Genomic DNA, 26,129 nt, shown 5'->3' with positions numbered 1-26,129 from the left:
AAGAAGCATTTCACCTAGGTGTATGTGACCAATAAATAACCTTTGAACCTTTGAACCTTTGATCTGTTGAGTTCCTCCAGCATTTTGTGCTTTGCAACAGTTAAGTATTCCGATTCCCTGCTTTGAACTCCTTCATGAACATAAAAGTTATCAAAAAATTTGAACAGGATAGAAAAACAATTTTGTTCTGGAGATACAAGCAGAATGTCTACACTTCATTGGCGATCACTTGTGCAGTTGTAGTGCTTCAGTGTTACAGCTGCTTCTCTCTGACTTAAGAACATAAAGAGTTCCCTTGAGTGACCGACTTTCTTTGCACACATTCCCAATGTCTCGGATTCATTCCTTGGGGAAGCTCCAAATTTTTTTTGCCCAGTGATCCTGTCGTTCAGATTTGCGACATGGAACTGATTTAAATTGACAGCAGCTGGAGGGGTTACGGTATTCTCCCATGCACACCCCCACGCACTCAACATAATCAGTGAGCTTAACCTGAAGTCTGAAATGAACAGAGAGAGTCTGCCATCTCCAGTGATATCTCTGCTTGAGAAAATGACCAGCTTCTGTCTCTAAACCCCACCCCTCCCTACTTCCCGATCTGCTCACCACCCACACACCTATCCCATCTGTGTTTCTTCTCCCTTGGTGTATGGTTACTCTCCCCTCCCCCACGGTTCATGTTCATAAATTCATATAGGAGCAGAAATAGGCCATTCGGCCCATCAGGTCTACTCTGCCATTTAATCATGGCTGATCTATCTTTCCCTCTTAACCCCATTCTCCTGCCTTCTCCCCATAACCCCTGACACGTACTAATGAAGAATCTATCTATCTCTGCCTTTAAAGTATCCATTGACTTTTGACCTCCACAGCCGTCTATGGCAATGAATTCCACAGATTCGCCATCCTCTGATGAAAGAAATTCCTCCTCATCTCCTTCCTAAAGAAGGTCCTTTAATTCTGAGGCTCTGACCTCTGGTCCTAGACTGTCCCACTGGTGGAAACATCCATCTGCTCATCATCTCTCCGTTCTCTGGTTCCACCATTCACTAACAAGCTTCTGTCTCTAAACTCCCTTCCTCCTCCCCCATTGGCTCCAACCTCCCATCATCTCCCACCTCCACTGACTCCAGCCATCACCTCCACTCCTTCCTCATCTCTTGACACTGCTTATCATCCCTCTACATTCACAGTCCTGCCCCATAATGTCAACCATCCCTCTCTGCTCCCACAGATGCTGTTTGATCTGCTGAGTTCCTCCAGCAATTCGTTTTTTGATTGCCGCAACTATTTTTTACACCGCATTGATTATAGGAGGACATGGAGTACTGCATATATTTTGGGATGGAAAGGCTGCCAACGAGAGAGGGAGGAGAGAGAACGAGAGAGGAGAGAGAAAGACAAAGTAAGAGAGAAAGATAGAAAGAAAATAAATCATTTCTGACCCACTTGAACTTTAAAGTAGGCATCTCTCTTGATAACTTGCCTCAGTGCATAGCATTTGCTTCTGTTTCACAGAGAAAATTAGTGTCAAATATAGAAATATAATTGGAGATAACAATGTATGGGTTTTTGTAATTGGTTAAAAAACGAGGGGTAGTGAGTCAGAAACAATTGTGTAAATGAGTGGAGTGAACAATGTATACTGTCACATATCTTTCAATATTGCAGAGCAAGGCTATAATTCCCAAAGACTCAAGTGATCTGATCAATAGAAATGTCCTGCAAATGGGGTGATTATTTTGAGACATGGTCCAGTTAATTTTTTTTACTTACTACCTATGTCTGAACTGCTGGCGCTGCTGATAATAACAGATATATTTTAAATAGAGATTGTGTACTTAACTTAAATGAAAATGATGAATGGTTTGTTCCATTTGTCTAATATAGGCTAGTGGTTGTCTACAATAAGCTTGGACAGTGTCAATGGTGGGAATAGTGGAAAGGAACCCAATGAACACAATTTATCATGTCAAACGAAACACAATTATTTCTGACTCACAATCCCTAGGGTTTAACCAATTACAAAAACCCATATGTTGTTTATCTCCAATTATATTTCTATTTTTGACAATAATTTCCTCTGAAACAGAAGCAAATGCGAGACAAGATATCAAGATAGACGCCCACTTTAAAGTTCTAGGTCAGGACCTATTTTCTTCTTATCTTTCCCTACTTTATTGGAATAATTAGCTAATGAAAAAGGTACTAATAAAACGAGCTATAGCTATAATATCATACTCTATCTCTCTCTATAGCTATATGCAGCATACATAGATATCTCTAATCTCCCGTATCCATAGTCTCCGTCTCCGTCTGTCTCCGTCTACGTCGCCGTCTCCGTCTAGTCCCCTCTCCCTCTCCCTCTCCCTCTCCCTCTCCCTCTCCCTCTCCCTCTCCCTCTCCCTCTCCCTCTCCCCTCTCTCCCACTCGTTAGCTAATATATCTTAATACTGCTGCTATTGCTGATAATACATTCTGAAATTATCCCCTCAATTGGCCTTAAACTAATGTAGAATCTTAGATTTTCTTCCATTTCCCTTCTTAAATAATGGAGTGACATTTGCAATTCTCTAGTCCACAATTTCCAAATCAAGTGAACTTTAGAAAATGCTGATTACTACATGGCAATCCTTTATTGTTCCAACATGAAAACCTGGAATTTTGTCTCTGATAAGTCTTGTCTTTTCTCCATTGCTGTTTTTTGTTCTCTATTGAAAGTCAAATACCAATTAATCATACAGCAAGTGTAATGAATATAACAAAATGCAAAGTGCTGGAGTAACTCAGCGGTCAGGCAGCATCCCTCGAGGGAATGGATAAGTGAGATTTAAGGTCGGGACCTTTCTTGAGACTCAATTAATTAATAGAATGTAGTGCATTTTATCCTTATGAATATTGAGGAAGTATTTAACAAAATATTGAAGAAAAACTGGTCAATAAAACCAAGGCTCATAAAATAGCAGGCACTGTAAGTATCAGTTTAGTTTAGTTTAGAGATACTGCGCAGAAACAGACCCTTCAGCCCTCCGAGTCCACGCTGACCAGAGATCCTGCACACTAACACTATCCTACACATCCCACACACGAGGGACAAATTACAATCTTTACCAAAGCCAATGAACTTACAAACTTGTACGTCTTTGGAGTGTGGGGGGGGGGGAAACTTGAAATCCCAGAGAAAACCCATGCAGGTCACGGGGAGAACGTACAAACTCTGTACAGGCAACACCCGTAATCATAATCGAACCCTGGTCTCTGGCGCTGTAAAGGCAGCAACTCTACCACTTTGTCACCATGCCGCTCCGTATGAATAAAATAATTGCCTTAATGAAAGTAGACAGTGAGTTACAGTAAATAGTTGTTTTTCAGGAGGATGGTAGAGTTGTGAATGTCTTGATCATTGTTTTTTCTTTGAAATGTCCAAATAATGTGGATTTGGAATACAGAGTTAACATTCAAAATTATGCTGAGGGTATCAAATTTGAAGGTGGAACAAACAGGGAGGATGATACCACACACCAGCAACAAGGCACAGATAATGGAATGGTTATATTTAATAGGATGAATATGAAAGTCCTTAAAAGGGTGTCAGATCAATTTCAAGAACAACATTAGGTTAGTAAATTGGAGCAGAGGAGATTAAAAGGGAGATGTGAAAGAAGATAGTCATAGAGTCATACAGCACGAAAACAGGCCCAACTTGCCCATGCCGGCCAAAATGTCCCATCTACACTAATCCTACTTGCCTGCTTTTGGCCCATATCCTTCTAACCCTTTCCTATCCATGTACCTGTCCAAATGTCTTTTAAAGTCTGAAGAAGGGTTCCGACCCAAAACGTCATCCATCTTTTTTCTCATGCGATGCTGCTTGACCGGTTGTGTTACTCCAGCACTTTGTGTCTATCATATGTCTTTTAAATGTTGTTGTAGCACCGGCCCCCACTACCCCTCTAGCAGCTCATTCCATATACCCACCACCCACTGTATGAAAATTACCAGGAATGTATTTTGAGTGTTGGTAGATGTGGAGATGATTTCTCTTTAAATCTAGTATTTAGATTTAAATTTAGCAGATGGTTGGCCGGCTCCAACATGATGGTTGGCCTGTGTTCTCCTACTTCTCCCCCTGTCAGAACATCTGGGATGCCCTCTGGAAGGTGAGCTATAACGTAGGAATGGTTGGACATGGGAAACCAGCAAGATAACAATGCACCTGTATCTCACCTGGAGTACCACCTCAGCCCACCATCAGGCCCCTGGCGGTCCAGTGACTTGGCTTGTAATGGAAGCACAACAGGACCCCAGAGTGGGGAGAGGAGGTCGACCTGGAACAGATATGGGCGGCACAGTGGCCTGGATAGATTTGATGTGGAGAGGATGTTTCCACGATTGGCAGATTCTAGGACCAGAAGGTGGAGATTGATAGGTTCTTGCTTAATAAGGGTGTCAGTGGTTATGGGGAGAAGGCAGGAGAATAGAATTGGGAAAGAAAAATAGATTGACTGGTGGAGTAGACTTGATGGGCCAAATGGCCTAATTCAGCTCCAACAACTTAGGAACTGTAGAGTTACTTTCTTACAATGCCAGAGACCCAGGTTCAATCCTGACCATTGGTGTGTCTGCACGGAGTTTGTACATTCTCCCTGTGACCGCGTGGGTTTTCTGCTGGTGATACGGTTTCCACCCACACTCCAAAAATGTGCAGGTTTGTAGGTTAATAGGCTTCTGTAAATTATAATTATTGTGTAGGATAGGACTAGTGTATGATTCATCATTAGTCAGCACCGAAGTGCCTGTTTCCATGGCTGTATTGTAAACGTTCGTTAGAAGACAACAGAGTACATCAAACAATTTCAGTCAAACAAATCACTCTTTATTATGGTACCGGGAGCAAGGGGGGGGGGGGGGGGGGGGGGGGCGTTGGGGAGGTACAGTCAGTATGGTTACATACTGGTTGTCGCTCTAAAACCCACTCAATTATGGAAGGGGTGAGCTGCATATTATCTATCTATCTATCTATCTATCTATCTATCTATCTATCTATCTATCTATCTATCTATCTATCTATCTATCTATCTATCTATCTATCTATCTATCTATCTATCTATCTATCTTACTAAATCTCTGATCTTGACCGCTTTTGGCCCACTGTGCTGCGATTTCCGACAGAACGCCGCTACCTACGGCCATCATTTTTGGCCACCTCGCTCAGAGCCCCCCTCCGCCTTACGGGTGTGGAGGATTTTTCCCATCGATGACAAATCAGAGAGATATTAATGTTTTAAAACAATTCACCATTCTCTCTGCTGCCCATGCTGGAGGGAGGGACTATAAAACCAGGAAGTGGTGTGCCTCACTCAGTCTCTGCAATATGGATGAAGCCAAGGGTCATGTCTCTCTGAGCTCTGAATAACACTGAACAAATGTCTACACAACTGTGAGTACCCTTAATGTGGTTTGAAAATGAAAACATGGTTTGTTTGAAGTAAAAAGGCACTGCCTGCAAATGGTTGTTTGGGTGCTTTGGCTTGAAGTTGAAAGGCACTACTTACTGCAAATGGTGGTTTGGGTGCTTTGCTTGAAGTTGAAAGGCATTACTTACTGCAAATGGTGGCTTGGGTGATTTGGCTTGAAGTTGAAAGGCACTACTTACTGCAAATGGTGGGTTGGGTGCTTCGGCTTGAAGTTGAAAGGCACTACTTACTGCAAATGGTGGCTTGGGTGCTTTGGTTTTAAGTTGTAAGGCACTACTTACTGCAAATGGTAGCTTGGGTGCTTTGGCTTGAAGTTGAAAGGCACTACTTACTGCAAATGGTGGCTTCGGTGTTTTGGCTTGAAGTTGAAAGACACTATTTACTGCAAATGGTGGCATGAAGTTGAAAGGCACTACTTACTGCAAATGGTGGCTTGGGTGCTTTGGCTTGAAGTTGAAAGGCACTACTTACTGCAAATGGTGGCTTGTGTGCTTTGGCTTGAAGTTGAAAGGCGCTACTTACTGCAAATGGTGGCTTGGGTGCTTTGGCTTTAAGTTGAAAGGCACTACTGCAAATGCACTTACTTCCTGTTTGCACTGTATATTGATTTTAGATAAAACGCTACCACTTACGGCTGTGATTTTTGGCCATCTTACTCAGCCCCCCCCCCCCCCCCCCCCCCTCCGCTGAGCAGGTGCAGAGAATTCTTCCCATCAATGAAAAATAAAAGTGGTATTAGTGTTTAAAAAATGTTGAGAATCTCTCTCCTGTCAATCACGCCCTGAAAGCCACACCTTTTCCGGTGGGAGGGGAGGGGTTATAAAACCCGGAAGTGTGGGTGTGGCTCAGTCTCTGCATGATGGGGGAGGGTGAGGTCATGACTCTGTCTGAGCTGTGAATCAACTGAACACACTGAATGTCTACTGAACTGTGAGTTTGGTGTTTTGTGTGGTTTTATGGTGGTTTCACCCTGCATGAAATGGTATGAAGCTGCATTTGAATTTGGTGGCCTTGGACCCTGCTTGAAGTGGAATGAAACTGCACTTGAATTTGGCGGCCTTGCATCCTGTTTGAAGTGGTATGAAACTGCACTTCATTTGGTGGCCTTGCACCCTGCTGAAAGTGGTATGAAACTGCACTTGAATTCGGTGGCCTTGCACCCTGCTTGAAGTGGTTGGAAACTGCACTTGAATTCGGTGGCCTTGCACCCTGCTCATAGTGGTAAGAAACTGCACTTGAACTTGGTGGCCTTGCACCCTGCTTGAAATGGTAGGAACATGGCTTTGAATTTGGTGGCCTTGCACCCTGCTTGAAATAGAATTTCAAGGAATAGTCATGAGTCAACTGCCAGCCCACCAGTCGTGAGTTAGCTGCCAGCATATCAGGCTTGAGGGACTGAGCTGCCACCCCAAGAACCCATACCAGCACTCCAGAAAGCCCCCCCACTGGCCACCAATATTGGAATTGGTGGAGAGGTGGAATATTGCGTCGGGAGACCAGCCCTCCCGTGTGAACATGGGACCCAACGGGTCCCACTTAGTCTAGTAATATATAAAACTGTGTGGCTGCCGGCTGGCTGTGTGTGTTTCTGCCTGCCTTGTGGCTGCCAGCCTTTGATTCGTTGCTACGCCAACACCCGAACCAGAAACGCTCTGATTTTTTCCATTTCAGTAGAGATTTCACTTTTCATTCCAAGTATCCACTCCTCATTACATTTTGTCATGTTTATGTACACTTTTTTAATCAAATCCTTCTCTCCCACCCCACCCCCCCCCCCCCCCCCCCCCCCCCACTCACTTATTTTGTCGCCTTCTGCTGGCCAGCGACCATAACGGCTGCTGGCGCCCGCATCTCGCCTCAAAGACGCCATTTAAAAACAGCCACACTGCTGATTCCTGAGCCTCTTGAGTTGGAGGACCACATCTCCCGTGGGGGCTATGGGTAGGGAACGGCTGCGTTGGGGGAGCAGATCCAACGTGCATATGATAATAAACTCATGTTCTGTACCTTTTTATTGCACTTCCTGATTGCTGAATTTCCACCTTTCCCTGTATTTGTGGAAGCCTTGTTTCCCCTGGCTTTTCACTGCTTAAATACAAGGATGAACCTTGTCACTTTTATGGGGGTGTACTGATCTTATATCATATCAATTGAATTCTTGAAAAGGTTATTCGGTTCATCACAGTTTACTGAGGCATTTTGAGAGAAATAAAGTGTGGCCACGTAATTTCTCATCCCTTTCAAGTTAACTTTGCTTAGATTTACAATCAAGGTTTATGAGCTTTCTTACTACCTTTTAAATCCATATCAATCATATTATGTCTCCACTCAATCGCTGTTTCCTTTTTGTCAATCTGTTAAACAGGCTGGTTTGCTGCACTTGACTGAACTCTGGTTTGTTTATTGCAATGGGACCATGAAAAGGTCATTCTACCCCTCTCAAGCTTGCTAGACCATTTGATATGTTTTACCTCAGCATTTTGCTGCTCCATCGCCATATCTCATGAATGTATCTAACAAGTCCGAAACGTTGCCTATTTCCTTCGCTCCATAGATGCTGCTGCACCCGCTGAGTTTCTCCAGCACTTTTGTCTACCTTCGATTTTCCAGCATCTGCAGTTCCTTCTTTAACAAACTATCAACATGGTTTTGAACGCAATCATTAACTGAGGGTCTAAAGACCTCTCGAGTCGAGAATTCCAGAGATTCACCACCTATTCCGTTGACATTTCCCTTTATTTCAATCCTATAATATGATAAACTTAAGGGCCTGTCCCACTTTGCAATTTTTTCGGTGACTGCGGAGCGTCAGTGATCGACGCCCGTAAAACCGTCAAGTTGCTCAATATACACGCTGACGTATGATGTCATGCGGGTGGCGCCCGGTTAGGGTTAGGGACCACAGATGGGCTGTAAAATATTCTTCCTTCAATGCATGGATTTTACACATTAATATATTAAAATTAATACAATAAAATCAATTGTGCAAATAAAAAGGTGTCTGAGTTTCAGTTTTATTTATAGATGTATTGGTCCGCTTCCAGATCCAATCACCGTCTCTAACTTTTCACAGGGATGGATTCAGTGAGTGTAGACTAAACTCCCCTCTCCCCTCCACCCCCTCTTCCCCCCTCCCACCCCATCCCTCCTTCTCCACTCCCCCCTACCCTTCTCCCCACCCTCTCCCCCCAATCCTAACGCTAACCGGGCGTCACCCACAGGACAGCATACGTCAGCGTGTGTCAGGGCGCATGACATGATGAGACACCCAAATGTCACCCCTTGCCTTTGAGCAATCCAAAATCCTGGGGCATCGCGCATCACTATATGCATCACCAAGCGTCACGCCCTGACCACGATGCGACAACCTCGTTCCAGGCTGTTGCCCAAGTGGGACAGGCCCTTTAAATGGCCAGTGTATCTTACTGACCCTATAATGTACAGGTTTAGTCACAGGTTCCTAATCACAGTGGTTGATGTTCTAAACGGGAGTTGAAGTGCGAACAACTCAAACATCACTTATTCGGCAATGCTTCCTGACCTGCTGAGTAATTCAGCATTTAGTGTATTTTCTTGTAACCGGCATCTGCAGTTCTTTGTGTCTCCACCTTATTTTTGTATCTTTTTATTGCAATTCCTGACTATTGGAACTTTCCATGTATTTGTAGAAGCCTTGATAACCCCCTGGTTTTTCACTGCTTCAATAAACAGGTGAACCTAGTCAATTTTATGGGGCCTACTGATTTTATATCATATCAATTACATTTTTTGAGTGCATTACACCGTCAACAAAATTTACTGAGGCATTTTGAGAGAAATAAACTGTGGCTGTGTAATTCCTCACCCCTTCCAAGTTAGCTCGGTTTAGATTTACAGTCAAGGTTTATGAGCCTTCTTACTACCTTTTAAATCCATGTCAATCATATTATGTCTCTATTAATTTCTGTTACCTTATTGTCAAATTGTTAAACACGTTGCTTTGCAACACTTAACTGAACTATAGTGTATTTCCTGCTCAAGAACGTAAGGTATAGCAGCAGGAAAAGGCCATTCAGCCCCTCTCCAGCCTGCTGGACCGTTTGTTATTTTAGTTTAGTTTAGTTTAGGGATACAGCATGGAAACCGGCCCTTCGGCCCACCGAGTCCTTGCACACTATACTATCCTACACACACTGGAGACAGTTTACAATCTTACCAAGTCAATTAACCTACAATCCTGTACGTCTTTAGAGTGTAGAAAAAAACTGGGGTTCCCCGAGAAAACCCATGCAGGTTATGGGGAGAACATGCAAAATCTGTACAGAAAGCATCTGTAGTCAGGATCAAACCCGGGTCTCTGGCACTGTAAGGCAACAACTCTACCACTGCATCACTGTGCCGCCCAATTTTACCTCAACACCATTTTGCTCCCCCTTCATCATATCTCACGATTCCTCCAATATCAAACAATCTATCATCTTGATTTTTAATGCAATCATTAACTGAGGGTCGACAACAATCTGGGAAAGAGAATTCCAGAGATTTGCCACCTGTCAAGTGAAGACATTTCCCCTCATCAAAAAGGGAAATGCTAACAGACAGATTATCTTACTAATTTTATAATGTACTGGTCTAGGGATGAGTGATGTTTTAGAGGGGAGTTGGCGTGGAGTGCCAGCAGCCATTTTGGTCATGGAAAATTTTCCATTTTCCAAAATTACATGTGATCAAAGCGGGCTTTGTGAGTCATAGTGATACACATGGCATGGTTACAGGTCTTTCAGCCCTGACCAGTTGGCATTCTGGGCAAGTACCATGTGCATGGATTTGGCCTATATCCCTCTAAACCCTTCCTGTTCATATGTCTCTCCAAATGACTTGAAATTATATAATTGTATCTGTTTCTATCCTCTGGCTGCTCGATCCAGATACAGAGTAAAATCTTGCCACTGATGTCCCCCTTAAATCTCTCCCCTTTCATTTTAAGCCAATGCCCTCTTATTTTAGAAATGTCTTTCTTTGTAAAACACTGTGAGCATTCACTTTATCAATGCCCTTTATGATTTTGTACACTTCAATATGGTCACCCCTCAGCCTCCTACATTCCAAAGAAAAATCTCCCAGCATTTCTAGCCTCTCCCTATAACTCAAGACCAGGTACCATCCTGCTGAATCTTTTCTACGGCCTTTCCTAAGGATTTATCCAGCTTAATAAGCTTTATAACCACCAATACCTCCTCTTTGGTAATTCATATAGAAACATAGAAACATAGGAAAATAGGTACAGGAGTAGGCCAGTCAGCCCTGCAAGCCAGCACCGCCATTCAATATGGCTGATCATCTAAAATCAGAACCCCGTTTCCCCCACATGCCTTGATTTCTTTAGCCCTAAAGAGCTAAATCTAACACCCTCTTGAAAACATCCAGTGAATTGGCCTCCACTGCTTTATGTGGCAGAGAATTCCACAGATTCACAATAGCAGATAGACACAAAAAGCTGGAATAACTCAGCGCGACAGGCAGCATCTCTGAAGAGAAAGAATGGGTGGCATTTCAGTTCTTCAGACTGGTTAGGGATAAGAGAAACAAGAGATATAGACGATGGTGTAGACTAGAGATAATGAACATTGAATGAAAGATATGCAAAAAAGTAACGATGATAAAGGAAACAGGCCATTGTTAGCTGTTGGGTGAAAATGAGAAGCGAGTGTGACCTGGGTGGGGGAGGGATAGAGAGAGAGGGAATACTGGATTACTTGAAGTGAGAGAAATCAATAGTCATACCACTAGGCTGTCAGCTGCCCAAGCGAAATAATGAGATGCTGTTCATCCAATTGGCGTTTAGACTCACTCTGACAACGGAGGAGACCTAGGACAGAAAGGTCTGTGTGGGAATGGGATGGTGAATTAAAGTGTTTAGCAACCGGGAGATCAGGTAGGTTCAGGTGGACTGACCAAAGGTGTTCAGCGAAACGATCGCCCAGTCTACGTTTGGTCTCGCCGATGTATAAGCGTCCATCTACTGAGAATAATAGTGTAGTGTAGTTTATTGATTATCAAGTGTAGAGAGATGTAGTGAACAGTTTCATCTGCATGCCATCCAGTCAATTCATGCTATACATGAGTACAATATATACACGTCTGGAACAGCACGCAGAGAGTGTTCACATTGCAGTACCACCTTGCAGCTTCTAAGTCTAAAAAAAGTTTGATCCTGTCCTATGGAGATGTGCTGCTTCTTATTTTCTCACTTTAAGACCTAATGTCTTGGAACAATTAGGAGTCAGCCTGACAGTGTGATGCCGTCGGCTCCTTCCACCACCCCCTGTGCAGCTGCCACACGCCGCGCTGGATCTGCCCGCTCGCACAGCTGCTGATGGGTCTTTCACGCGACCACCTCCGCCAACACCCCAACCCGCGGCCACCACAACTGTGCGGTCCGTCACCTCTAGAGACACCAGGAACTGTAGATTTTGTTTAGTTTAGTTTTGGGATACAGCGCTTTGGCCCACCGAGTCTGCACCGACCAGCGTTCCCCGCACACTAACACTTTCCTTCACACACTGGGGACAATTTACATTTATACCAAACCAATTAACCTACAAACCCGTAGGTCTTTGGAATGTAGTAGGATACCAAAGATCCCAGAGAAAACCCACGTGGTCACGGGGAGAACGTACAAACTCCATACAGACAGCACCCGTAGACGGGATCGAACCCGGATCTCCGACGCTGTAAGCGCTGCACGGCAGCAACTCTACCGCTGCTCCACCATGCCACCTGCAGCAGCTGCGCAGAGGGCGGTGGAAGGGGCATCGTGCTGTGTCAGGCTGACTCCGACTTCATTCCAGATGCTGGAATCTTGCATCGAACACAAAATGCTGGAATAACTCAGCGGTTCAGGCAGCATCTCTAGAGGACATGGATGGGTGACGTCGGGTTGGGACACTTCTTCTATGTTGATATCCCCATGGGGCAACTGTGCACAGCCAGTGTGCAGGGAATGGCCAGAGTGCAGTGAATGGCCAGAGCGTAGTGAATGGCAATTATCTGAGGCAATAACAATATTTTTGTTACTGAGCATCTGAAATCTTTGAATATTTGCAGAAAAATCAGGACATAGTAGTAGGAACAAATTATTCTGCAGCTCTGCAACTCAAAAAGATATGCAGTACTTTTTGAATTTTGGCTAGGGCCAGATAAATCCATGTACTTCAATGTGCATTTTAAGTGAAGTGTATTAATATGATAATCTGAAGACTGTGGAATGATACGTCTCAAAATACATTTCACTCAACATCCATTCGAGACAGGATTTGTTTGATAAACTGGTAACGTTTATCTGGAGAAAGACAGAGAAATTTCAGTCACAGTAGAATGTCTGATGTGAAAAACCTCAGACAACAGAGGAGAGAGTGCAGCCACACTGTGCTGTTAGGGACCATTGGTAGACTGGCATCCTTGTGCCATGCTACCGAATGTTCTCACGCAGTCAAACTCCAAGACATAGGACATCATACAGTATTTCAGCCTGTGAAGTCCTTATTGAAATGAAACATCCAAACACTCAATGAATTCCATTTTAATGCTCAAAGGTGCATCAATTGAACTCATTAACAGTTATAAAGTGGGAATAGGAAAGCAGATTGAAAATTTTAAATTGACTTCACACTTAAATGTATGATAACTGGTGTGAAATCTGAGTTGCAATGTGGTAAAACTTTTTTTTTCACAGCTTTATATTTTGCACACCCCTTTCAAATCCTATGATTGAAGACCAAAAGATCTGCTAGAGAATTGAGAATGTCAAATGATGCCTGAAAGTGCATGAAAGTAGCATAAATGGAGTCATAGTGTCCTGGAGATGCACAACACAGAGGTGGGCCCAACCGTCTGAACCTATTTGCCCAGCTACACTTACCCCATTTGTCTGCACTAAGTGCATCCTTCTCTGCCTTGCCTCTTTATGTGTCTGTCTCTTAAACATAGTGAGTGGCAGAAATCTTGTATTTGATTACACCGCCTCTTCTGGAAACAAATTCCAGATATGAACCACTCTCTGTGCTTTCAAACAAAACTTTATCCTCAGATCACTTTTGAAACTCCTTCCTCTCAACGTAAACTTGTTCCTTTGTATTTTTGATACCCTTGCCATGAGGAAACGATTCCATCTATTTACCCTCTCCATGCATCTTATAATTTTTTACATCTGTATCAATTCACTCCTCACCCTCCTCCATTCCAGGAATAAAACCCCCAGCTATCCAATTTCTGTCCTAAAGGGCAGCATAGTGGCGCAGCTGGTAGAGCTGCTGCTGCTGCTTCTACATGTGGCAGCAGATAGTAGATCGGGCTGCACGGTACTTTTGTAACTTTGTCAGTAACACTTGTGTACTGTCTAGGTTGCATGCAAAAACAAAGCTTTTCACTGAACCTAGGTACATGTGACAATAATGTATCATTCAGTTATTCTTTTGCATAGAGTCATAGAGTGATACAGTGTGGAAACAGGCCCTTCGGCCCAACTCGCCCACACCGGCCAACAATGTCCCAGCTACACCAGTCCCACATGCCTGCACTTGGTCCATATCCCTCCAAACCTATCCTATCCGTGTACCTGTCTAACTGTTTCTTAAACGATGGGATAGTCCCAGCCTCAACTACCTCCTCTGGCAGTTTGTTCCATACACCCACCACCCTTTGTGTGAAAAGGTTACCCCTCAGATTTCTATTAAATCTTTACCCTTGAACCTATGTCCTCTGGTCCTCGATTCCCCTACTCTGGGCAAAAGGCTCTGTGCATCTACCTGATCTACTCCTCTCATGATTTTGTATACCTCTATAAGATCTCCCCTCACCCTCCTGCACTCAATGGAATAGAGACCCAGCCTACACAACCTCTCCCTATAGCTCACACCCTTTAGTCCTGGCAACATCCTCGTAAATCTTTTCTGTACCCTTTCAAGCTTGACAATATCTTTCCTATAACATGGTGCCCATAACTGAACACAATATTCTAAATGCGGTCTCACAAATGTCTTATACAACTGCAACATGACCTCCCAACTTTTATACTCAATACCCTGACTGATGAAGACAAAAGTGCTAAAAGCCTTTTTGACCAACTTATCTACCTGCCACTCGACCTTCAAGGAACCATGCACCTACACTCCTAGATCCCTCTGCTCTACAACACTCCCCAAAATCTTACTACTCACTACTCTTACTGAAATTGTCATTGTATTCAATGGTCTGTGGAACCCCACATCAGGTATGACCCAGTGCAGGATTGGATAGCTATTTCTTCAGGTGACGCTAAATAATGGCAAAAATTCTGGGATTCACTGCTAAACCTGTCATGGAATCCAGTGGTGGAGCACAGGGGGAGATGCATCATTGGGTTACTGGTCCAGCTGACAAACCTCTGGGACAATCGATCCTGAGGAATATGTCTGAACGTCACAATAACAGCTGGCGATTGAAGTAAATAAATCTGAAATTTAAAAAAAAACTCATCTCATCTGTAAGACCTGCAAGCACAAGGATAACTGGTTTGTCAAAATAAAATCTGGTTCAATTCAGTGATGACATTTTGAATGGTTCAATGGTATTTTTATGTCACTGTTACCTACATACAGTGAAGCCCTTCTTTTAAATGGTCTTCGGTAAAAATCGTACTATGGGCAAGCACAATCAGACTTAATTACAAGAGTGTAAGAAAAGCAGATTATACAAGAATCACCACTTTTCAGGCATAACCTTGCATCTAAGTTTCAAACTCCTCAGAAATGTAGAGTCTTAGCTTGGCTTTCAAGGCCTGTTGTCCTGGCAGAGACACTGGGTCAGAGTTGCAGGGGTGGGCCTGGCCGGGCGATGTTGTTGATGTCCTCCATTGCTGCTCCGCCGCTCCGTGCCGCTACAGGCCATGTCCAATCTGCCGTTTGACATGCAGAATGTGGAAGGCCTCACCACTTCTGCTGTCTCAAACGCAAGAAGAAGACCATGGGCACTGGAGCACCTCCTGCAATCGACCACGGAACACTCAGATCTCCTACTAGGGTGCAGTAGGTCATAAGGTCATAAGTGATAGGAGTAGAATTAGGCCATTCAGCCCATCAAGTCTACACCGCCATTCAATCATGGCTGATCTATATCTCCCTGCCTTCTCCACATAATCTCTGACACCCGTACTCAGGACCGTATTAACGCATGGGCACGCTGGGCAGTTGCCCGGGGCCCCACGAGCATAGGGGCCCCAAGCTAATCTATGTATTGTAGAATGTTATTGTAGAACATTAAAACAGAGAAGAACATCGCAAGTGCATGATGGCATATTTGATTCGGCATAAAGAAACTGGAAGTGTAGAGGCCCCAGTGCACTGCTTTGCCCAGGGGCCTATAAAGCTGTTAAAAACGGCCCTGCCCGTACTAATCAAGAATGAGCCCCCAGCTGCTCACAGGGGCACCACTCTTCTCCTCCATTCTCCTCCGCCGCCATTTTGAATGGGAGAGAAGGGGTAATAGACATTGTGTTGTTCCTACCCAATCAGGCCTATATGAAGTCAAGGTCCATCAATGTTATTTGCTTTTAACGAGCTGCTTTCTCCTTTCTAGGGTGATGGACAATGAATGCTGGTGGTGTCGGTGATTTCTACAAACTGTGAATGACTAAACAAGTAAGATCTGTCAGTCGGTACATCTCTGTCTTTTCCATTCAACAGCAAGTGTTCACAAGCTTGACACTTACTGAAGATTCAACAGCTGAAGACTGTCCAGCAGGATTCACTCCAATAATCACTGACATCTATTCTTGGCATGAGTATTTCACGTGTGGACCCAGTGAAGGGTAATTGTCAAGGCCAAAGGCACAGTGCCCTGGGAATAGACACAAAATGCTGGAGTAACTCAGCGGGACAGGCAATGTCTCTAGATAGGAATAGGTGACATTTTGGGTCAAGACCCTTCTTCAGACTGAGAGTCGGGGGAGAGTTGAGACCGGAAATAAGAATAAGGTGTGAAAATGACAGATCAAAGCTGACGGAGCTCAAGGAAATGTAGAATGGTTCATCATGAGCTGAGAGGAAGGTGACAACGAGGCATTCAATCAGTAAAATTAATCAAGAAGACAGTGAAACCATGTGGAGAACTAAGGTGGGGGAGAGACGGATAGAGAGGGAAAGCAAGGGTTACTTGAAGTTAGAGAGGTGCTGGTGGTCCAATTTGCGTTGTGCCTTACTGACAATGGAGAAGGCCCAGGACAGAAAGATCACTAGGGAACTGCCCTAGCACTAGAACGACAGTCATAGAGAGTCATAGAGCCATTTCACATGGAAACAGGCCCTTCAGCCTAACTTGCCTCTGCCGACCAAGATGCCACATCTACATTAGTGCCATCTGCTCGGATTTGGCCCATATTTCCTCTAAAGCTTTACTATCTATGTAATTGTCCAAATGTCTTTTAAATGTTGTTATTGTAACTGCTTTAACTAGCTTCCCTAACAGCTGGTTCCAAATACCCATCTCCCTCAGTGTGGAAAAGTTGCCCCTCGGGTTCCAATTCAAAATTTCCCCTCTCACCATAAAACGATGTTCTCTGATTCTTGATTCCCCTACCCTGGGTAAAAGACTGCGCGCATTCATCCTATTTATTCCACCCCAGATGGTTTGCCTTTGTGGAGGCCCCAAGGAAAATCAGGAAGATTCAGAGCTCAGTTACGAAGGTCCATAGGGAGAGAGGCAGAGGGGACTGGAAACGGGATTGGCTCTGATCATTAGGTAGAGAGGTCAGTGCTGGGCTCTCCGATGGTATCCGGCTGAGAGGATGAGTTGCCAAAGGAGTAATGGCAAGAGATGGTGGATGGGTTGAGGCAAGAGTCACTTGTTGGCGAATCAGGGATGAGGTCAGTAATTAAGTGCTGAGTTTGTTGATCTGAGTGGTATTTGAACGGGTGGGGTGGCAGATTTGTGGTGGTGTGTTTGTGCATTGGCAGCAAACTGCAGGTGGATGGGATTGCTTCTGGGATGGGGTCCTGAGGATAAAACCTGGTAAATATATTATTTGAGGTGAATGTATTTGTAATGAGTTCTGAGAGTGGCACTGGGATATACTCAATGAGTTATAGAGCCATACAACATGGAAATAGCCACTCGATCCAACTCGACCATGCCGATCATAATGCTCCTGTAATCTAGTCACATATGTCTGTAGTTGGTCCATAAGATTATGAAATAGGAGCAGAATTAGGCCATTTGGCCCATCGAGTCTGCTCAGCCATTCGATCTTGACGGATCTATTTTTCACTTTCAACTAATTCTCCTGCCTTCTCCCCGTAACCTTTTACATCCTTACTAATCAAAAACCTATCTACCTCCACCTGTCTAACGCACCAAATTCCACAGATTCACCATCCTCCGGTTAAGGAAATTCTTCACAATTTCTCTAAACCTTTCCTACTCAGGCAGATGGTTTTTAAGTACCGTGGAAGCAGACTTCCCAAGTGTCCTCACGGGTATAACAACTGGCTAACAGAAGGAGTGGAGGAAATAAATAATGAAAGCCATATCCAGACATGCATTGTATGCGAATGGCACCACACCATATGCAACTGCATGCATGCGACCTACAGTGGATTTCTGATTTTCCTGTACATTTGACTTTTCATTGCACTTTCAATACATTCAAAGATCATTCAATACACAGAAACATCGTACCACAACATTCAAGCTTGAGGCACAAGCTCATTTGAAAAGCTGTCATTTATTTTATAAGCAGCTTAATTTATCTATTTACAACTTGAGGAGGAGCAGTTACCTTCATGAGATTCCAGATGCAACTATTAACAAATCGAGGATGTTGTTCTTAAATGAGATCACCCGTTTTCTTTTTTAAAATTATGAATGTTAGCTTTGATTTTCTGCCCTGCCATTCACTGTTTACAGCGGGCCGGTCATTTTGATACCAACTTATCTGCCTCAAATGAACAGTTGCTTTTAATGAAGTAAAGGCCAGGTGGGACATGGGCGGCATGGTGGCGCAGTGGTAGAGTTGCTGCCTTAGAGTGCCAGAGACACAGGTTCGATCTGTATGGAACGAGTGCTATCTGTATGGAGTTTGTACGTTCTCCCTGTGACCTGCGTGGGTTTTCACCAGGAGCTCCAGTTTCCTTGCACACTACAAAGACGTACAGGTTTGTAGGTTAATTAGCTTTGGTAAAATTGTAAATAGTCCCTAGTTTGTTGGAGTGTGTGCAGGGATCGCTATTCGGCGCAGATTCGTTAGGCCGGAGGCCCTGTTTCCACGCTGAATCTCTAAAATAAGCGAAACTAGAATAAATCATCTACAATTTTTGGAGAGTTGTACTTTTTCATCAGGTTATCCCATCAAAGTCAAGGCTAAAATCACAATTCCAACAAAATTAACATTCATAAGAGGGAGGCGAAACAGTTCAGGCTCTCTCATTTAGCCTCCCAAATTATTAATTGTTCGATTCAGGAACAATTCAAGGCCAGACTGAAGAAAGGTCTTGACCCGAAACGTCACCCATTCCTTCTCATCATAGATGCTGCATGTTCCGCTGAATTACTACAGCTTTTTGTGTCTATCTTCGGTTTAAACCAGCATCTGCAGTTCCTTCCTACACATTTAACCTACAAACATGTACGTCTTGGGAATGTGGGAGGAAAGCGGTGCACCCGGAGAAAACCCACGTGGTCAATGGAGAACGTACAAACTCCGTAAAAGCAGCTCCCGTAGTCAAGATCGAACCTGGGTCTCTGGCGCTGTAAGGCAGTAAGTCTACCACTGCACCTCTGTGCCACCCATCAACATGGCTGTTAAGGCCTCAACTCTATTTTCCTGCCTGGTCTCAAAGCCTTTTATACACCCGGAGTAAAAAAATCTACTTCAAGTGTTCAGTTGTGCTCTGTTCTTGTTTCGTCACTGGAGCCACTGAACCCGTATGACACGAATTTCAAAGCACTGGCAGTCACAGGTTTTGACAAAGTTTTTCTAGCGAGGCATTGCTCAGACCAAAGATAAACTCAAAGTAGAATAATTAATAATGAAACTATATGAAATAAAGCAAATTCCAGTTATGGTAATCCACATGTCATGAAATTACATGTATTGTGCAAAGCAGATAATGAAAGGATGGTTTAAGAATGCATACTTTGTAGTAGCAGATAAAATGAAGTTCTAACACCCTTTTGCATTTGATATTTTACGGGTGATATGCTGTAAATCAATACAAATGCAAAAGTGTCCTCTGTTATCTGAAGGCTATACAATGGCATTCAGTGTTGTGAATGATTTCAGTGTTCTTCCCGAATTGGAGCACACCTTGTTTGGTTCAACTGTTCAATGATACTTTATTGTCTCGTGTACCTAATTGCAGTGACGTTCTTTGTTTGCATACAGTTGAGGGATGCTTGCTATACATTAGGCACAATCATGCTAAGTACAAGTGTGTCTAACGGTAGACCACACTGCGTCAGTACACAAGAGTCACCACGTTTCAGGTGCCATCTAGTAACTTTCAAGTCCAAAGTTGTTTAATAATGTTAGAGTCTTAATTTGGTCGTAAAGGCCCGTTGTCCTGGTGGCAGCACTGGGTCGGAGTTGCAGGGGAGCATCCTGACCAGGCGATGTGCTAATGTCCTCCACCGCTGCTCCGCTACTCCGTGCTGCTGAAGGCTACATCCATTCTATGCACTTGGCATTTGGAGTGGAGCCCAATCTAATGGAGCTCCAGGCTGCCTCAGGGCCTACAACAGCCTGCCCCACTGACTTGACCATCCAATGCCTCGTCATCAGCCAGTGAACGCGTTGTCCCTCGCCTTCGATGGCCATCGCTCAGGCTCCGTGCCCTGGGCTGCCTCCAGCAGTTCACTCAGAGCGCCACATTCTTCCATTCATGGGATAAAATGGAATCCATCAACACGTCTTTGAAAGATTGAGGAGATTTGGCATGTCAACCAATACTCTCTTGAACATCTACAGATGTACAATAGAGAGCATATTGACTGGTTGCATCACGGCCTGGTTCGGCAATTTGATGGCCCAGGAACAAAGGAGGTGGTGAACACTGCCCAGTCCATCATGGATACTGATAGCCTCACCATCAAAGGGATTTATATGAGGCGCTATCTTGAAAAAGCACCCACCATCATCGAGGACCCACATCACCCCGGCCACCCATGCCATCGGGAAGAAGGTATTTCACTCCTGCCATCGGGAAGAAGGTATAGGAGCCTGAAAACGGTAACATCCAGGTTCAGGAACAACTTCGTCCCAACAACCATCAGGCTATTGAATGCTACGAAGTTCAACTGAACTCTGAACTACGAACCGTCCGGTTTGCACGAGGGACTGGGCTTTGTTTTTATTTTTACACTCTATTGGGTGTTTTATTTATTTATTTATTTTTGTGTTAGTTTATTATATTATCTATTGAATACGGTGTTTACAAACCTGCTGCGCTGTTGCTGCAAGTAAGAATTTCTGTTCCTTTTCGCTACATATGACAATCTTGACCTTTGAATTACTACAGGATTCTTGTAAATGGATGCTTAATGTTGGGCATGCACCTGATTTGCAGAAGGACCAGTTCCACAAGTTCTGTAACTCATCACCTTCTCAAATGTTTTATTGCTAAAAGCATGTCAATATAGCCAGGTGAAGTGACATCATTTCAAACTGGAAACTGAAAAAATATTCGAGAAGTTGAGTTGGAAGCTGTTACATTTTGAACTCCTTCTTGCCGCTCTCTGTGTGAAGATTGAAACAGCCTTTTGAGTGCACACTTCCAGCTGAAGAACAGGGCAGAATAGATATATTTATATCTATTCAGTGAACAAAACCAGCAAATTCAGCAGAATGGAAAGCAAATGGTTTAGAAAAACCAGCAGCAATAAATAAAGTGGTTCAAGAACTGGTGGTCTAGTTTCTCATGAAATATTCAACAAAACTTCAATTGTCACTCGTATTCAGCCGGATTGAAAGCGTATTGTTTTCACAAAGGCAAGGTTGAAGGAAATGCACTGTGATACATTATGGAACACAGTGGGCTGAGGTCCACCTAGACTGGCTGGTTTTATTTTTATCCTGCCATGTGAGGTAGGATTTTCTGGCTTGGCCAGTATTTATTGAGTGTCTGGTATGTCAGATCAGGGAGCAGTTAAGAATCAACCACATCATTACTGATCTGGAGGCCTAATGGAAACTGTCCAATTGTTTCATGTTCACTGCCAGTGATACCACCTTATTTTCATATCTGATAGATGTCATTAATTGAACACAAATTCTTCACTAGTGAAATTTGAACTCCCTAGGTCATGGAGTCATAGTCATACAGTGTGAAAACAGGCCCTTCAGCCCAATTGCCCATGCCGACCAACATGCCCAATCTTGACAGATTCTTGATTAGTACGGGTGTCAGGGGTTATGGAGTGAAGGCAGGAGAATGGGGTTGAGAGGGAAAGATAGATCAGCCATGATTGAATGGTGGAGTAGACTTGATAGGCCAATTGACCTAATTCTTCTCCTATAATCTATGAACAATAACTTATCTACACTAGTCCCACATGTCTGCATTTGGCGCATATCCTAAACCCATCCTATCTATATACCTGTCCAAATGTCTTTTGGACGTGATTACTGTTTAGAGAGAGGAAGTGCACGGAAACAGGCCACCTAGTCTACGCCACTCAGTGAGCACTATCCAGCACACTAGAGACAATTTACAATTTTATCAAAACCAATTAAATGACATGCCTATATGTCTTTGGAGTGTGGGAGCAAACTGTGCACCCGGAGAAAATGCACGCAGTCACAGGGAGAACGGACAAACTCCGTACAGACAGCACCCATAGTCAGCAACGAACCCGGGTCTCTGGAGCTGTAAGACAGCAACTCTACCGCTGCGCCACCATGCTGCCTGCCGGTCAAGTGAACAAGGAATTTCATTGCACTCTTGTGTATAGGAAAAAAAACTAATTTAATCGAACGTTAAACTGAGGCCTTGTTTGGATGTACAGATTTTACGGGTGATCTAGGAACAGAAGACTTCTTCCTTTCTTTACTGTCTTGCAATAAATTTTATTCATAATGAACATTATTAAGAACAGACAATCTGACAATTTATCACACTGTTTGGGACCTACCTGTGCACAAGACAGCAGGCGCGTTTCCAACACTAAAACACGTAACTACATTTTGAAATGTTTTTTATTTGCCTCAAGAAAGAAAGGAAACATTGCAAATAAAATCAAATTACATTTGTATGTGCATTTTAAGGAGAATTGTATTTATTTTTCTCCATCTATTTCAATCTTGTATATTAAAATTTTATTTCAGTTATCACCACGAAAAATCAGTATTCTCGAGAGAAGGGGAATGAACAGCATCCAATGCCAATTAGTTTCAATGCTGGTATGATAAGAAGTAAGAGACTCTACATGTCATTTTTTCCATCACAGTCCATAGTCACACAGTGACGTTGGGACCTAGTACATTGGTCGATTGTCATTCATGAATAAAAACCGACAGTACATTGACCTAAATTCAATTTGCTTAGTTTGATTTGAGATAAACTGAATACCAAGCGGAAATATAATCTTGTTTGTTGCTGACTCAATTTCAGTGAATATAATTACAAAAAGCAGAGCTAGTTTGAATCCGTTGAAGATACACGTACTTCCCTCACAGTTGTAGTCAATGTTACACCGGTCTATTTCAGTAAGATATGAAACAGCTGCATTTTTCATCAATGTAGTTTCTTATTGAAGTGGCATATATACATTCTATGGAGTGATCAGTTTTTTCATCGGAGGTGCCAGTGAACAATAAACGGCCCATTTCTACTTTCAAGAATACTTCTGTCATTATAATGTAAGGCATGGTTGGAAATAACCTTGTCCAAATCAACAATGCAACCAGAAAATTCAATCAGCCCCATTGTTTAGTCTCTTGTGCTTTGTTTCCTAATGAAAATAAATTTGCCTAAAGGTTATTTTAATGAGCAGAGGTATATTCACTTTATTACAAATTTAATTACTGAATAATTGAAATGGGCCAAGCAAGTTATGCAATTATAGAGTGGGCTCTCTGTGAAAGATTGCCTCTGGGACCTATGCAAAAATGATGTTGTTTTGCAGGAGATTTTCTGCTACAACAGAACCAATGTATGGTAAGTTAAAATGTGGTCCAATTAGTTTTTAAATTTCAATGATCAAATGCACACATTTTATTAATTTCTTAATTAAATATCATATCACAAAAATGTATATATTTAAAACATCTGCTTCCTTTATGGAAATTCATGCTTTGGCCCTGTTTAGTTTAGTTCAGAGATAAAGCATGAAAACAGGCCCTACAGCCCATCGAGTTCACGCCGACTACACTATTTCTATGTTACATTATTTTCTCATCCACTTCCAACACATTAGGATGGCATGGTGGCGCAGCGGCAGAGTTGCTGCCTGATAGCACCAGAGATCCGAGTTCAAACCTGACTACGGGTGCTGCCTGTATGGAGTTTGTACGTTCTCCCCGTGACCTGCGTGGGTATTCTCCGGGTGGGATGGTTTCCTTTCACACTCCAATGACGTAAAGGTTTGTAGGTTAATTGGCTCGGTAAAATTGTAAAATTGTCCCCAGTGTGTGTAGGATAATGTTAGTGTGCGGGGATCGTTGGTCAGCGCGGGCCCGGTTGGCTAAAGGCCCTGTTTCCATGCTGTATATCTAAATTAAACTAAACAAAAATGAGAGGCAATTTTACAAAGGCTAATTAACCTACAAACACGCACGCTTTTGGGATGTGGAAAGCAACAGAAGTACCCAGAGAAAACCCACGCAATCACAGGAAGAACGTGCAAACTCCACACTATCAGCCCCGAGGTCAGGATTGAACCCAGATCACTGGCGTTGTGAGGTAACAGCTCTACCAGCTGGGCTACTTGTGTTGCATCAATAGTTAGCAGTGGAGTCTCGTCCAACAGGTAGTTGGCCAAACAATCAGGTGTACTGTTCAATTCCCTGACATCTAATTATTTTCATTTGTATAATCAACAGCTAGATTATTCAAAGACTGTCAGCAGGTGTAGTGCTCTTGGTATCCAATTGTTCAGCTTTCCCTGTAATCATATGGAGCTTCCCTGAAGAGCTACCTCACAGAATGTATTCCTATCTGGCAGGTTTCCTTGTATTGCAAAGCCACAAACATATTTCTTATTCCCACAGTATAGTGAGAGAGGAATATGTTCCTCACAATGTTTTAACAAACCCCTTACTAACCATATTGGTGTGAATATTTTGTACGTGCTTCAGAGGTGGAGTAGAGGAGTGAGGGTTTGCTGGTTTGAAAATTGCTTGATATTGTTTCCATCTTTCTTTACTCATCCCATTGTTTGGATCTAAGTCTAGCAGCTCGGGCGGCACGATGGTGCAGCAGTAGAGTTGCTGCCTTATAGAACCAGAGGCCCTGGATCGATCCTGACTACGGGTGCTGTCTGTACAGAGTTAGTATGTTCTCCCCATGACCACATGGGTTTTCTACGGGTGTTCCGGTTTCTCCTCACATTCCAAAAACATGCAGATTTATAGGTTAATTGGCTTCTGTAAATTGTCCCTAGTGTATAGAATAGCACTCGTGTACGAGGTGATTGTTGGTCAGCATGGACTGGGTGGGCTGAAGGGCCTGTTTCCATGCTGCAACTCAAAACTAAACTAAACAAAAACTAACCTACTGCTCTAGGTTGATGGGTTGGATCATGCTGGACTGGGAGAAACCACCACATTCACCTGGGTGAAGTGGGTAACTGTGAACGCACCTTCCACATCCGCAGAATGCCCTAAGTTCCATGATCGGCCCAGGCAGCAGGATAGGGGGTTCAAAGTACACGGAAGTGGAGGGGCAGCCGCTGGGGTTGACGAACAGCACGTTTGTGGTGGCCTTGAGTCATGGTGTTGGTGGAGACGGCATTGAGGAGGCTCTACAGCAGGTGGGTGGATCAACGTGCAGCCTGCGGCAGGTGTACAGAGCAGCAGTGGAAGGCGTCAATGGCATTGTACTGGGCCAGGCCAACTCCTACATCATTGATCCAATACAGCCAGGATACTGGAACTTAAATTAAGAAAATAACAAATTGCAAATCCCCTTGGATCAAGAATGAACTTTTCAAAAACGTAAAATTTTAAAATATTGCACTATAACATGGTGACTCTTTGCCTGTTGTTCCTGAAGAGATCTATTGTATGCCTGTATGGCATGATTTGACTGGATAGCATGCAGAATAAGCATTACACTGTATCTCTGTACACATGACAATTATTATTGTACACTAAACTAAACTACATGTAGTGGGCCCATTACACTGCCCCTCTGGGCCCTTGAGTCAAATGGCAAGATCCATTTGGTAACTGGACCACAATTCAAAGCCATCATTGAGTTTAAACAGATTCCATATGTTCCATAGTTTTAGAGACATTTTAAAAACAACTGCATTTGAAAAAAAATACTTAAAAAATTTATGGCATTTAAAAAATTAAAACTTCATATATCACTCTAAAAAGAAATGTGGCAAAACTAGCTTGGCAACCCACTTGGCTTTTACAACAGTTAGACCAGTTCTAAAACGACAATGCATTTTTTATGCTCATCAGTACCAGACAATCAG

The 26,129-nt window shown here is 43.3% G+C and overlaps 1 long non-coding RNA gene across 1 annotated transcript; it reads left to right on the top strand.

The window, feature by feature from the left end:
• Positions 1-16,091: 16,091 nt before the first annotated feature.
• Positions 16,092-25,232, top strand: LOC116986600. The gene is made up of 3 exons (XR_004415528.1): positions 16,092-16,132; positions 22,810-22,896; positions 25,208-25,232. It is a non-coding gene; the product is annotated as an uncharacterized LOC116986600 (long non-coding RNA).
• The last annotated feature ends 897 nt before the right edge of the window (positions 25,233-26,129 follow it).

The sequence above is a fragment of the Amblyraja radiata genome, chromosome 24 (genome assembly GCF_010909765.2).
Source record: "Amblyraja radiata isolate CabotCenter1 chromosome 24, sAmbRad1.1.pri, whole genome shotgun sequence".
NCBI lineage: Eukaryota > Metazoa > Chordata > Chondrichthyes > Rajiformes > Rajidae > Amblyraja > Amblyraja radiata.
Note: the sequence above shows the minus strand (reverse complement) of the source record. Positions and strands in the feature narration are given on the sequence as shown.